Here is a 16,710-nt window from a genome sequence, read left to right as displayed (position 1 = left end):
CGCAAAAACCATTTAACAGAATTGAATGGGCCTGATGGCCCTTTCACCTCCACTTCAGATATGTTATCTGTTGCTACTACCTTTTATAAGAGGTTATTTTCTTTTGAACCCAAACCTGACATTCATCTAGACTCAAATTTATGGGATGAATGTGAGATGATTAATGAAGAAGATAGAATTGTCCTCGAGAGACCCTTTTCCGAGGAGGAAATTAGAGATGCTATCATGAGTTCTTATGCAGGGGGGCCCTTGGCCCGGATGGCCTCTCCTTTATTTTCTATCAAAAATTCTGGGATTTGATTAAAAATGACTTTATGTGGATGTTTAGAGATTTTGAAAATGGTAACCTTGATGTTTCCAGGTTGAATTTTGCTATTATCACCCTTATTCCTAAAGTTACTAATGTTAAAGATCTGAAGAACTTCAGACCTATTAGCCTTGGTAACTGCTCTGTTAAGATTTTTTCCAAGCTATGAATACTAGGGCCTCTCCCATTTGTGACAAGATTATTTCTCAGAACCAAACTGCTTTCATAAAAGGGAGATTTATCCTGGAAAGTGTGGTTATGGCCCATGAAGTGATCCATGAAATTCGCAGAACAGGGGCTAGTGGGTTGGTCTTGAAGCTTGATTATGAGAAAGCCTATGATAAGGTGAATTGGGATTTCCTTGTGGAAATGCTCAGATCTAGAGGTTTTGGGAATAAATGGATTGGGTGGGTGTGTAGTTGCTTACACCAAGGAACTTTTTCTGTTAGGATTAATGATACTAATGGTCCTCATTTTGTTGGTGGAAAAGGTCTTAAACAAGGAGATCCTTCATCTCCTTTACTTTTTAATTTGGTAGCTGATGTATTTTCTAAGATGCTTAAGAAAGCTGCTAGTCATGATTTGATCAAGGGGCTTTTACCTCATGTAATACCAGGAGGTGTGGTCAGACTGCAGTATGCTGATGATACACTGCTTTTCTTAGAAGCATGTGTGGATCATGCTAGGAACCTCAAATGGATCTTGGCCTATTTTGAAAAACTTTCTGGTTTGTGTATTAATTTCCATAAAAGTGATCTTCATACTATCCATATTGATGAGGAGACTTCTAAGGAGTTTGCTCAAATCTTTTGCTGTCAAATTGGGGATTTCCCCTTCAAGTATTTGGGTGTTCCATTGCATTATAAGAAGCTCAGAAGGGAGGACATCCAACCTATTAGTGATAGGATCATTAGGAACATTGCTGGATGGTTGGGGAGGAATTTATCCTATAGAGGGAAGCTTATTCTCCTTACCACCTGCATTGCCAGCATCCCTACCTACTTGATGTCCATGATGAAATTTCCTAAATGGGCAATTGATGCCATTACATCTCAGATGTCTCACTTCTTTTGGGGTAATGTAGGTGAGAATCATAAATGCCATTTGGCCAATTGGGAGGTGATCTCCCAGCAAAAAATGGGGTGGTTTGGGTGTCCCTAATCTCAGGGAGTTTAATATGTCATTGCTAGCTGCTTGGAGTAAGCACTTTTTTGATAATAGAGACAGTGACTGGAAAAAATTACTTAGGTTTAAATATAATGTGGACAAACCTAACATTCTCTAGTCCAAAACTGGGGTGGGCTCCCCTTTTTGGAAGAGCATCACCTGGGCTTTTTCAGCTGCCAAATCTTTTTATAAGTGGGTTCCTGGGAATGGTAGGAATGCGTCATTTTGGCATGACACGTGGATTGGTGATTATTCACTCAAAACTAGGTTCTGGGATTTGTACGTTATCTGTCAGCAACAGGATGCTTCTGTGGCCCAAGTGTGGGATGGTTTTAACTTGCAATTGACCTTTAGGAGATGTGTAGATGAATATACTTTAAATTTTTGGAAAGAAATGCTAGACTTGGTGAGGGGTTTTTCTCCTTCTAATGATTTGGATAAACTTGTTTGGTCCTTAGAAAGTAAGGGGGTATATACTGTGAAATCACTTTATAAGATGATCAATTTTGGGGGTGTGACTTCTGTTTGGAAAGATTATATTTGGAGAATCAAAGTTCGCCCAAACATACATGTGTTTCTTTGGTTAATGGTGCACAACAAAAGTTTGACTAGAGATAATCTGTCAAAACAGCAACATGTTGATGATTTGACATGTGTTTTCTGTAATGAGCTGGAAAGTATACAACATCTGTTCTTTGACTGTGTGGTTGCCCGACAAGTTTGAGGAGTGATATCCTAATGTGTTGATATACCTATCCCTAGCACTTTTAGTTCATTTATCTCCTTCTGGAAGAAGAAGAAAAGTTATGATGCTGTTAATTTAGTTTCTACTGCTACCTTATGGAGCTTATGGTTGCTTCGGAATGGATTTGTTTTCCAGGGAAGAAAGTGGCGAAATATCACGTGTGTGCTGGATTTGGTGGGGAAACATATTCATCAATGGAAGGTGATGTGTATGGACTCCCAGGCTGCGCTACTCCTCCGATGCTTGAGGCTGCTCGACCATCATCGCGGGGAACTGCATAGGATCGCCTGGCGTGTTGATGCTGCTGGGGTAGTTAGACAATGGAGCTGGTGTTTGCCCATGTAGCTCTGCTGTCTTCGCCTCCTTTTTGGATTCTAGCTGGACTAGCTTCATTGAGAGAGACGTTTCTCCTTTAGTTCTGTAATAATTCTGCTGCAACTACTTATGGCTGGAACCGAGAGCTGTTAACAGTCCGGTGTTGGTCTCGCCTTTGCTTTTTAATAAAAGGTGGGGCAGGGGGCAACCCCTATCATTTCAAAAAAAAGATATCCAAATATAGTTCATTCATTTGAAAAGGTTTGTCGGTTTTGAAATTTTTTCATCAAATTTGTAAAAAAGTTTATCAAATCTTTACCTACTAATAAAGCATGGATTAAGTCTGTCGCGTTCACCATCACGGCCTTCTTACACAAAACAGGATCCATCCAGCCGCGCAGCAGCACCACAAAGAACACCGTCACGCTAGCGATGAAGCCGGAGGATCCAAATCCCCGATGAGGACATCGACGCCGCCCCGCTATCCACACCCAGGAACACAACTCCCGCCGTCGCGTGCGAGCGACGAGAAGATGATGCAGCCCAATCCGATCCGCCGTCCTGAAGGATGCCGTGGTGGAGGAGAAACTGCTGCAACTTATTCCGGCGAGATGCCACCACCTCGACCCGAGCGAGACTACAAGAAACAGAAAACCTATCCCTAACCCTACCTACATGATGGAATCCGAGAACTGGGTTCCCCCACTCTCCCGCCGCCGGGGCGACAGACAGAGGGGGAGGGAACCGACGGCCTCGCCGGCAGTTCACGGATGGGATCTGGTCGCGTCTGGTTTTGCCTCTTCCAGAGGAAAGGGAAAAGCAAAGCAGTTTATTTTCTTACGTTCGTTTAACGCCATGTTGGAAGTTCAGGCTTAGAGCATCTCCAACCGTCCCCCCAAGAAGCCGTCCAGAACCATTTTTTTACCCCAGCGCTAAAAAATGAGCCAGTCAGACCCCCAAAATCTCGTTTTGCGCCGGATTTAGTCAAAAACACATCCGGCGATCCCGGGCGAGACCCAAGAACCTGGGCAGCTGGGGCACCGGCGCTATTCTCTAGCCGCGAACGCAATGCCAGAAGGCCAAAAATATCTATGTCAACTTGATGAACATAATTTTCATACACATAAAATGCAACAAATAGTTATAAAAGATAATATACCACATCCGAATCATAAACCGAACAAGGGCCGACGGGGACGGATATCAAGACATGTTTCCTGCTGGTGTAGCATTCTACAAGGCCTTACTAGGCCGGGTCAATGCGTCGCCTCGGCTGTTTGACGATGCGGGAGTTGAACACGAGCTCTCGTTTTCGTGTGATAGTTCAAATACAATACCATTTTTTCGTACTACACAAAATAACAGCCATTTAGCACATGTGTGGCCTGGCAATCCGTCATCGATTCTTTTTTTACGAATCATTGGTTATTTATTCCAAGGTAATAGAGTTATAATCTTCAGCGACTAGCCCACTGATACACGGAGAGGCCGTAGTGTTGTCCCGGTCCAGACGAAGTATAGCTAAACAATGTGCAACTCTATTTTGAAAGCGAGAATTGTTTACTAGAACAACTACCATAACATCTATGGGACATTTGATTTCCATAATCAGATGACCATACACCGGTCTGTCAATGGAATTACCCATGAGCGTCTTGTGTGCAATTGTGCAATCAAACTGAAGTTGTATAGGTATACTTGATCGTTCTAACGCCAACGAGAACCCTTCACCAATCGCTTGAATTTCAGTTCTAAAGCCTCATTGTAGTGAAAGAGCCTTCTGTAAGCAGCAAAGATCACCATACCCTTGTCACCTTGTAAAATCATCCTTGTCCCAACCTTACCATCATTTGAACTGAAAGAGCCAGCAACTGAAAGTGCAGCCCACACCGAAGATAGACTTGACCATGGTATGCTTGGGGGTCTGTAGCCTCAAGCGCAAAATGTTTCGCCGCCAATTATGGAGAGCTTGGCACCTGAGAATGATTTGATTTTTGGAAGAGGGAAAGAATATGTGACCGCCTCTGTGATTTTCGTGGAAAATCACCGGAAAACTTTCACAGCTGCCAATGCTTGTCGCAAGTGGATTTAAGCAACAAAGGTAAGGGGTTGATAGGTGTAACGGGAATTATTCTAGGACGCCTACAAATGATCGTGCTCTTTGGAAGCCATATGATCCATAATATATTAAAATAAATGTTGATGCAAGTTATGTGAAGAGCATGAGATCTGCTAGCGTTGGGTTGTCGCTCGGAATCATCTGGGAGAAGCCCTGGTTTCTTCATGAGATTTTTTACCATCATGCTTGTGTGGATGAAGCCGAACTTCGTGCGTGCCTCGCCGGTATATACATTTGTATTACTATTCATAAACCTATTGTTTTGGAAACGGGTTGTTCTTTTGTTGCATCTTTTCTTGCAAAAGAAACCATTGACAGGTTTTCATCGGCGGATCTAAAAAAGGGAAGCGAAAAACGTCTCTAAGTTCATTGAGGATATCAAGATTGTAAAGATTGCTAGGCAGGCTACCAAGACGGTGCATGAGATTACAAATTTTGGCTTTGATAGCAGGTCTGATTGTGTGATTTGTAATAGTGTTCCATCCTGCGTGGCAAACTATGTAATGAACGATTGTAAGAACATTGTTATTTGATCAATATATTGGTTTTTTTCTTTAATGTTTCGCTGCCTGCTCCAAAACCATATGTGATTTCCCTTTCATAATCTCTTCTACGCTTGATGAGATTTGGCAGAACGTGTTATAGTAGCTGCTCAGAAAAGAACATGACACTACAGATTTTTCATGAGAGAGTTCATTCCAGAGGTGCCATATGCGCCATAGCACCATGCATGATAACCATGTCCCTGGTGATCAAAGTGCCATATAAAAATAAATATACACCGAATTATCCTACGCACAGTAATATCAAGCAATTTTTGTTTGTGATGCAGTGAGTATCGTCCAGGAATCACAATCAGCCTTTAAATCGACTTTACACCGAACCTTCAAAGTAGTCCACCAGCCTGCTCATATCTCCGCTGTACTCCAAAGAGGATATAGGTCGCGCCCATGAGGAGGAACGAAATCACTATTCTGACCCTTTGAACGAACTTTGTCATAAAATGAACTCGACGTGAAAGTATTTCACGATCTGATCCTTTTAGCAACGCCATAGCCCGCGGCGTTTCTACTCAAAGAAGAAACGCCGAGATAGCTAGCGTTCCTGATCAAAGAAGAAACGCCGAGGTAGCTAGCGTTGCGGACCAGGTAAGAAACGCCGAAGGCGCTGGCGTTTCTGACCATCATAGAAACGCCAAAGAACCATGGCGTTACTGCCCTTTTTCATGTGCATGTGAAACCTGGATAAACAACCTAATTAATAAGGCTAATTAATTACGACCAAAGAGGGCAGCAACGCCATGGTCATTGGCGTTTTCATGATGGGCTGCAACGCCAGCGCCTTCGGCATTTCTTACTTGGTTCGCAACGCTAGCTACCTCGGCGTTTCTTCTTTGGTCAGACACGCTAGCTACCTCAGCGTTTCCATATTGGACAGAAACGCCGCGGGCTGTAGCGTTGCTAAAAAGGTCAGATCGTGAAATACTTTGACATCGAGTTCATTTTGTGACAAAGTTCGTTCGAAGGGTCAGAATAGTGATTTCGTCCCACGAGGAGAAACGAAAGACAGAGACCAGCACCCTCGCGCCCATGAGTTCTTCCCCTCGTCCTCCGACCCGGACTACCAGGTCGCGACCTCTGACCTCGACGATGACGCCGTCCTACCTAAGCGCCCCGACGCCGAGGGCTTCGTCTCGTCCATGCGCTCGCCGGACGATGTCGACGCCGTTTGCAAGAAATACGGCATCCCGAGGGACCACTACACCGCGCGCCCCGCCGGCGATCTACGCGCGTGCTCGCCCCCGCCGCCGGGGTGCGTCTGCGTGTACGCGCACACGCTGAAAGCCAGGATGTGCGTCCCGCTCAGCGGCGGAGCCAGAAAATTTGTCCATTGGGTTCACTCGATAACTACATTCCGCATAGCTTTATTTTAGTTTACCAAGGTATGTACAAACTCTTAAAAAAATTTCTTTTTTTTACTCTTCTGACTCGTCATCGCCTCAGAAATTTAAGCATTAATGCAACAAGTATCTTACCGAATCAATGAAAGCATTAAGTCGGATTCGATTTTGCTTTTTTGTAAGATCAGTTTGTTTATCAAAACAACCTGAATTGACTGAACTTGATTCATCAAAGCATCACATCTTTTTTACTATTGCATTATGAAAGCTAATAACATTAGCCTTAGCATCATGGGTATATAGTCCGTTTTTCTTGTTCCAACCATTCCAGTCATTAATTGCAAATGCGCTAGTCCAGCTTGTCCCTTATTGTAATATTTGAAAAGATAGCAGCATAAACACAAGGCCTTATGCACTTTATCACTAACTCAAGCCAAGGACCATATTCATCAACAATCTAGATTAAATCTCTGTTGAGTATCTCCAATCTTCCTCTGTGGGTAATCAAAATTAGACGGTGGCCTATAAGGCCTCTCATTAAATATTTGCGCCTAATCTCATCTTGCTTTTGTGGATTTCTTGTGTACTCTGAAATTTTCTTCCGTACGTCTAATTTTGATTACCTTTTCTTGTGTACTCTGCATGTGGATGTAGGCGTTCGTCCATGCCTGTCCATTGTGCAGACACCGGGCCAACGGTGATACGTGAGGTGTGTGCAAGACTATCGACAACAAGTTGCAGCCTTGCATGGCTCATCGAGTTGTCCGTGCGAGGAGAGACAAACTAAACTAGTCTTGTGCGAAACAAAAGAAAAGGAATACTTCGCCGAGTGTACACAAGTGAAAGAAAGAGCAAAAGACTTTACCGTGGCACGACATCGTGATTGACCCGAGCGTGTACGGCTAAGCCCAACTTCAACGCATGCCCTTAAATCGTTCGACCACATCCCTTTGAAGGTAAATGGATGGAATATGTGTCCCAAACGGACCAATGTCCGTTTCTGGTATACTTTCGACTTATTCCTGACCAAAATTTCGACCGCGCTTGTGTCAAAGCGAACAGTGCGTCGACGGGTGGGACGCATGCCTTTCTCCTCACCTGGCCCGCGCGTCGGGGCACACGCGCCCACTTTCCATGAAAGAAAAAGAAAAGACGGTTTTTGTTTGAGACATGGAGTTTCTGCTCGCAAACTCAAATGCTCCCTCATAAACAGTAAAAATACAGTGACAAATCTAACAAATCTAATATTTTTTGTCAACAAACATTTATGAATTGCGTACATACGTGAAATTTTTGGTGTAGGAAAACATTCCTAAATACTCTTGAAAAAAGTCAATGCTCAATACTCTTTGCAAGCATTTTGAAGAAATGATTGTTTTTCAGAGCAATAGAAAAAAATATTCACGAAAATTTGAATGTATGTAAAAATTAGTCAATGTTTGGACAAAAAAGATATATTTTTTAATATAGTTACTATTTATTTTGATTGTACTATTCAGGAGGGAGCATTTGAGCTCGCCGGTAGAATGACACCTTCGTTCCAGTCTGCCACTATTTGGACTGCACTTGGATTTTCAGAGGAGGAAAGAGTCTCAAAATCCGACATTTAGCTTACTACTTCTATTTTAAAGCATCAGCCTATGCATCAATTGGCAGTCTTATTTTTCATCATGGACATTTTTCCAAAATGCTTTACTCAAATGAGTACTCCTCAAAAAGAAAGTATGTTTGTTATTTTTTTTTCCTAAAAAAAGACACATGCATAAAGTTTTTGAATACTCCTCGAGTATCGCCTACGAAAGCGAGGTGTACCATTTACTCGGAGCTGCCAGAGAGTGTCACTCCCTTGTATTGCCCGTGCCATAATCGACAATGTTGCCTTAGTCTACAACGCGCCATTACTAACGAGTCAAGTCACACACACAAAACGACATCCATTGTGCTTCCTCCATTGCATTTGTGTTCGTTGCTTCATGTAACTTTTTTTTGCAGGAACGTTGCTTCATGTAACTTGCGAGGGTGCGTACATGTAAATTATGTGGCGGTTCTGACCCATGAGAGGGTGTGTATCCAATGCTCCTATTCATCACAAGCAACCATCCTCCCGCATTTAAATAATCAATTTATATATTTCAAAAAATCCTGAGACATTTGATGCAAGCCGTAAGACATATGTTTGCAACCCCTACAAACTTCAGATCAAAATCCATTTCACAAATGAATTAAAAAGAAGGGGAATCTATGTGTGACCATTCTCAAGAAAATTCAATATTGTGAACCAATCTAGGATTGGATGTTTATGAGGGCAGTGGTATTTCCAGTCCATCAGAGTTGAAGTCTTAAACTTGACACCTATGCTCGCACTTTTCCGGATTTTCTTTCACCCCTTCTAGTGATGTATCTTTAGTCGAAAAAAATGTTTATGTTGACTACAAAGACATCTGTGACGACTTTGTCAATCTCAAAATCATGAGCCGGCTTAGTCTCTTAGAGATGCTCGCCAGGATAGGATGTGCGTGTGTCGTACATAAGGGTGAATGTATGTGCGTCTGCATATGTACCGTGTTAAAAAAAATCCTGCAATAATGGTGTCAAAAAATTCAAAAGCAAAAAAGACACTACTAACATATGGATTTGTCTCTCTCTTTTTTTCTTGACGTGTAATCCAAATTCGGATATGATTTTTAGGATTGTAGACACATCCTTTATAAAAATCCACAAACAATAAAAACATTTGTGAAACGTTTAAATTGACTATTTAAAATGTAGGAGATCAGCTTGGGAGCATGTAATACACGAGATATCCATGCAGCGTACTGGTTGACTAATATAGAGTGGTAGCAATGCTTCTCGTGAGACATGGGTGGGAGCGTTGTACACAGACGGGTCGGTGACGAAGTGAAGACTCACGAGACATCAACTTGTGAGAACAGAGACAATGGTGAGGTGGGGAGCAGTTCCGGTGCCTGAATATGGCCCCGCCATCCAAACGTCATGGCCGGACGAAAGGCTGGCCAATGGCACATGATCCTCAGTCTACTCTCGGCTCTCTCTCGGGAGCGTCCAGCCGTCTACCGCGGGTCTAGCGATAGCTGCATGCGTCACATTTACTGGCTTTTCCGTTTTTGCACCTGACTGATCAAGACTCTGGCCGTAGCCTATAGCCAATCTCGTGCTGGTAGCCATGTGTCCATGCCTGCTAGCTGGTTGCTTCAAGCAACTGGGTATCTGTATGCGCTTGTATGCATGTGGATGTAGGCGCCGCCCATGCCCGTGGATTGTGCGGCCAACAGTGATAGTGGTACATGATGTGTGTGCAAGGTCGTGTCCGAGGTGCCACCGGTCTACCCTCTACCTAGGGAGTAGGGACTATCGAAAACAAGTTGCAGGGGCAAAGGATTTGCTGCTGATCGAGTTGTCTGTGGGAAGAGAGACAGACGAGTCATATGCGCAACAAAAGAAAAGGAATGCTTCGCCGAGCGTACAAATGTGAAAGAGCACGAGACATTACCTTGACACCACATCGTGATTGACCCGAGCGTGCAGTGCTACGATGTCGTCCGGGTCAAAAGGAGGAAGACATTGCGTTGTTGCGTGCGCCGGTGCTATTGGTCTTCCGGCCAGAGGAGAGGAAAGATGAAAGTGTGCAACCAAAAAACGCCGCTGCTGTTCTCTCCGTGTTCTCCTACGTCTACATGCATGGATAAAAGGAATGGGAACTACGTGCCTCTGCTCCTCTTCACCCCGCGGCAGGCCAAAAGACTGGCCATGGCACATGATCCTCGGGCAATTCAGCTACCTTCGCCTCAAAGGCATCTGCTCAAGTCCATCCACGCTGCAGGGGCGTGCCTCGCATTTCCTTCTTGCTCTCTACTGTGTATCTTTTTTGCGTGTAGTATATATGGCGCTCGTAGGCATGTGTGTATGCAGGAAGATTTTCTGCAGACATCCAGTGCAACTGTGGTGCGTGTGATATGTCTGCAAACGAAGCAAAAGATTTGCTGCCCATTCTCTTTGGGATTGGGACGAGTCATGTGAGAACAGAAGAAAAAAAAGGATAACTTGAGCACACAACATTGCCCGGACCGACCGTGTGAGGCGTGACAAGACTTCACAACGGAGCAGCTTCGCGCGTGTGAAGGAAGGAGATGAGACCCGCGCGCTGCCCGGTTGGGATAAACGGATTTCACCTATACACAGGGGCGTAGCCAGGCCCCAGGCTACAGGGCCATGGCCTGGGGCGTGGCTGCTAATTTGTTCGTTCACTATAGGGATTAAAACACTGTTTGACACTATTTACTACTGTAGCCAGGCTGTTAGCCCGGGGCGTGCTCCTAACCTGGCTACGCCTCTGCCTATACAGAAGGAGGTCTTTCTCTGTTTCTCCCTTGCGTTTCTTTAAAAAAAATCTCTGAGTTGTGTTATCCTTTGATGTATAAAAATCAGAAAGAAAGTAGAGTTGATGAGAGAGGAGAAATCACAGTTGATTTTTTTCACATTTTGATCACGCGAACAATGCAACCATGTAATTTTTAAAGAAAATATGCCCTTGATAACTTTCAGAAAAAAATCGATCATCGAATCAGTACTCCACTGGTTCACCTTGTTAACATATATAATTGGTTACAATAACTATTATCACTATTATGTAATTATGTTGCGAGTCTCTTGCACTGAAGGAATTCTTCCAAAATGATCTCATATATGTGGATTCACGAAAAGCAAAGTTAAGGTGCTTATTTTCAGGATTCTTTTGTCATGCTGTTAAACCCTATGACTCATTTATACTACTATTGCTTTTCTATTAAGTAACCTTCAGGGATAACGAAGAACAACTTCTACGATTATAAACCAAACTTAACTCTATGTCTTCACCTCTTATTGTTTCTGAGCAGGAATGCGCTAAAAAGGAACAAATGAGAAGAGACTCGAAGATGTATTGTGAAGATCCAGTTCATTGATAGAATCCTAACCTCCAATATCTTTTGTCAACCATGCAGAAGATATCATTAATACAAGAAGAAAGAGCAGCATATACTGGTTCAGGGGTACGATGACTGATGGCCAAAAACAGAGTAAAAGGAAATAAACCAGCTTGAACACTACTTTACAGGCTGACCGAGAAATCATTTAAGTGGCTTAATTCAATAAGGGATAAGTATATTTTTCGTCCTCGAACTTTTCCGGGAGTTTAGAAATCGTCCCTCAACTCAAAACCGGATAGTTTTCGTCCCTCAACTATCAAAACCGGATAGTTTTCGTCCCTCATGCCGCTTCGGGCGGTTTTCATCCGCATGAACAGTAAAACGATGAACAGTAAATTTTAAAAAAAATAGCAAAAATGTCGAAAACATCTGGAAATTTGTGGGATCAAAGTTCCTCGGGTGCACAAGGTGCGTAATTTTTTTCTATTTAAACATTCAAGGAGCTCGTGACAACGGAAGAACCATAAATATGTACGCCGGTGAACAGTAAATTCGGAAAAAAATAGAAAACAAATTAAAAAAAATATGAAAAATGTTGACATACAAGATGCTCGGGTGCTCAATGTGTCTGCAAAATTTCATTGTGTTTGGACATTGTGGGAGCTCGTGGCAAAAAAAAATTGGCTGGGAAAGAAACTTTGAAAAACTGCACTATTTTTTTTTTTTTGCTAGAGCTCCTCCTATGTCATTTGAGCACGAAAATATGCACGGACCTTGCACACCCATGCATCTTTGATGCCAAAAAATTTCATATTTTTTTGCTATTGTTTAATTTACTGTTCACAGACGTACATATTTACAATTTTTCTTTCTCATGAGCACCTGGAATGTCCAAACAATATGAAAAAATTTACGCACCTTGTGCACCCGAGGAACTTTGATCCCACAATTTTTCAGTTTTTTTAATTTTTTCTGCTATTTTTTTGAATTTACTGTTCATGACGGACGAAAACTGCCCAAAACGGCATGAGGGACGAAAACTATCCGGTTTTGATAGTTGAGGAACGAAAACTACCCGGTTTTGAGTTGAGGGATGATTTCTAAAATCTCAGAAGAGTTCGAGGACGAAAAATATACTTATCCCATTCAATAACTGCGTCAACCTCGATTTGACTTGTGACTTGGAGAACATGGGAGACTCTCTTATCAAAACTGAAGGTTTTTGTTAAATTGTATGTCACTTTCTCAGTGTTTCTACAGATTCTCTAACTGAAAGAAGCTACAACTATGAGCTATGGTAGCAGAAATTCTTATTTCAAACTGCAGTTTACTACCATGCAAGCCTACTTCGCATGTAGAAATGTGGAATTGTACTCCAATAGTTTGCTCTTCACTGAAATTGAATGCGACATGAAAATATGACCGAAGTCTGAACCTATTTGGGGGATGAACTGGTGACAATTTTGTAGGAATTTCTGTAATTAAAAGAACTCCTGATTCATATTTAGATTGTACCTGTAGACCATTTTAAGAATTGTAGATAATTGAGGGAAGCTACATATGGCCATCTTGTTTCATCCAATTACCATATAACTTCGAACTTGAATGGCATGTAAAGTATTTAGATAATTGGGGTAATGATGTTGGTTACTGCGAGTCTTCTACTTGCGTATTCATTGACATCACTCAGTAGGCTTCTACTTGTATGTGAGACGGGTCTACTCATCCGCATTTTCTCTTGACCTTGGTGATTCTTCTATTTTCCACCTTGCTTGATCTAGATACAATTATACTTCCATTTGGTTTGCCTTTAATAATATACTGACAACTTAGTTGTGTTGTACAGGATGATAGTTGATGCCACTGGAGATACAAAACCATTTGATTCTCCACTGTCTTACCTATTTATGCACCTAGGGCGCCTCATCACCTATTTATCGGTTACTTAGATAAATGCCACTCCAATTCTGGCCATTCAGAAAAATGCCACTGCAATTTCTAAACTAAGAGAAACGCCACTCCAATTATAGTATACATCTGTAGATGCCACTGCAGCCACTTGAGCTCGTTTCTTGTCAAAAGAAACTATTACATTTTCATCTCATATTTCCTCTGGACAAAATTGCCCCTGCCCCAAACCATATTGAAAAGAAACGAGGAAAACTGTCAATTCATCCCGCTCATCCCGTTCTCCTCTTGGCCAAGAACCCTAGCCTAGCTAAGGGCGCCACCGGCAACCCACAGCCCCATCCACGCTCTAGCCGCCCCCGCGCCCCGCAGCCGCAGCAGCAAGCTTGTGCAGCTTGCTCAAGTTTCACCAATTCGTGGCCCATGTGTTTAGTTTTTCTCTGATTGTTGATATGGGAGTGACTGAATTATGGTAGGTGCAATGGGAGTAATGAATTTACTTTACAAATTGTTGTGGAGGCATTTTTCTGCACAAGTCATGATGGTAGGAAGAATTATGTGAAAGGAAGAACTATGACATGGTCTGCAAAATTCAGTGTAGATGTGCTAACAGGTCAGCTAGCTATAGAGTTGAATGTTGGCAATAATCAATTGGTGGATGTTTGGTATTTGGACAAAGTATTGGGCCAATATGTTAGGATATTGCATGATGACCAGCATTAAGTGATGTTTGATATGTATGCAGCTGAGAAGAAAGTGCCACTTAGTGTGGTAGTGGTGGATGTAAATGGATCTAGTGTATCCAATGGTGCAGAAAAAACTGCAGATTTTGGTCCTGGTGTTAATTTTGGTCATGGGCATTGTGTTGTTGTGCCTGCTGATAATCCTTTGGTTATGGGCACTCAAAATTGTCAAAATACAATCCAGCCGAACGATGCGCAAGCTGACCACCAAACTGACACTCAAAATTGTCCAGTATCTCCACCTATAGCTGAGAGTGTCACATCAGAGGTTGGTAGTACAAGCGAACCCAATGTGGCACATGCTGACCAACAACAACCTCAGAATCGTTCAGCTGTTCCGTTTGATAACAAGGAGGAGTATGTTTTAGTTGATGATGAACACTTAGTTGGTCTTAGCATTCCTGAACCTCTCATTGTGCAACCACCGGCTCCGATACCTGATGAGGAATCCGAAGACGGCATGGATGACTCTGATGTTAAGCATCTCATCCAACAGAGGAAGAGGATGAGGTTACTGACATGCCTCTTCAGTACAATGTGACTCTTTTTCCTGACATTGTAACCTTTAGAAAAGCAATAAAACATCATGCTGTGATAGAAGACTTTGAGTTTGCTAACGTGAGGACTGACCGTACTAGATTCATGGCTAATTGCGCATATCCTAGTTGCCCTTGGCGCATTCGTGCGTCAAGGTTGCGTGATCAACAAGTTGTCATGGTATGCTTTGCTTATGCTGTAAATATTTGTGCATTTTCTCACCTTTCTCTTATGGCTCTTATACCCTAGATGTATCTTGTTTTTGTTTGGTAAACTAACCATGCCATCTTTGCGCAGATAAAGAAGATCCCCTTTGAGCACAATTGCCCTACTACAAAGCTTGTAGACAGCAAAATGGCAACACAAGGTTGGGTTGCAGAGAAGCTTGCAGACTGGGGGAAGAAAAACCCAGGAGAGGGAGCAAAAGCAGCTAGAACTAAGTTAGAGGGTGAGTTCAACTTCAAGCTGAAATGTTCCAAGGCTTGGGCAGGTATGAAGATAGCTCTAGAACAAATGCATGGTAAATATGAGGACAGTTTTCAGTTGTTGTTTAATTGGAGAAGAGATGCCCTGGTAGTATAGTTGAAATTGACTTGGTCAAGGGAAAAGATAAGTAGTACTATTTCAACAGAGTCTTTGTAGCATTCAAGCCCTGCATAGATGGTTTCTTAGCTGGATGTCGACCATACATAGGAGTAGATGCAACAGCACTGAATGGAAAATATGTTGGTCAATTAGCATCAGCGACTGCAGTAGATGGACATAACTGGTTGTACTATGTAGCGTATGCTGTATTTGATTCAGAAACTACGGAAAATTGGTTATGGTTTATGCAGCAGCTGCTCAGGGCTGTAGGATGCCCACCAGGGCTAGTAATTTCCAGTGATGCCTGCAAGGGACTAGAAAATGCTGTTGACAAAGTATTCCCTGAGTGGCCGAGTGCGAATATAGGGAGTGTATGAGGCATTTAGACCAAAATTTTATGAAAAAATTCCATGGTAAAGTGTATGCAGATCATTTGTACCTAGCTGCTAGGGGATTCACAGAGCGCAAGTTTAGATGGCACATGGAAAAGATATTTGAGGCAGATCCAAACACTATTTGAGTTTCTGGAGAAACACCATAATAGGATTTGGTATAGATGCGGCTTTGGTGTGGATAGCAAGTTTGATTATCACAAACAACATTTCTGAAAGCTTTAACAAGCAAATCAATGACTTGAAAGGACTCAATGTGTGTGAGCTACTAGATAGAATCAGAGAGCTAATAATGTTGAAGTTCAATGTGAGGAGGCATGTTGGTAGGTATTTGGCCGGCATAATCTTGCCTGCGGTCCTCAAAAGGCTCAATGCACTTACAAAACTATTGGGCTGCATAAAGTGGCATGGGATACTGAACATGAGGCAGAGATTACACTATATGATGTCAAAGCGTATGACCAAAGGCACACAGTTGATCTACAGCAGAGAACATGCTCATGTCGGGTATATCAAGTTTCAGGGAACCCTTGCATTCATGCATTGACACAGTGGGAACAAGTTGATATTGGCTTCCCGGTTTACCCACCTGTACAAGAGGAAATGCCACCTGGGAGGCCTAGGGTTCAAAGAATTAGAGGTTTCCATGAAGTCCCATGCAGGAAAGTGTTGAAATGCAAGAAACGTGGACGAAATGGTCGCTTTCAGAAAACTAGCAATCTCCCTCCTGAAGTTATTGCAGAACCACCACCAGAGGAGCACACTCCTACTAAAAGGTGTCATTTTACTCCCCTAACTTTTATTGTCAATTTGGTTAATGTTGCTAAATCTTTTCATCTTTTACTATCATGCAGAAAGAGAGATGCTACTACAACCGAAGAGGAAACTGTGGAAGATGATGGACCTATAGCAAATTATGAAAGGTATCATGCTGACTTTAATTATTGTATATTTCTGAACACACAATACTTAGTTCTTGCACATGCTCAAATTGTATCTGCAGGCAGATGACTCCTGTGTCCTGTGAAGATCAAGAATAACACTCCGGTGAAGAAGACGCCGGTCAA

Source organism: Triticum urartu, chromosome 2, assembly GCF_003073215.2.
Source record: "Triticum urartu cultivar G1812 chromosome 2, Tu2.1, whole genome shotgun sequence".
NCBI lineage: Eukaryota > Viridiplantae > Streptophyta > Magnoliopsida > Poales > Poaceae > Triticum > Triticum urartu.
The sequence above is the reverse complement of the archived record's forward strand: the minus strand, read 5'-3'. Positions refer to the sequence as shown.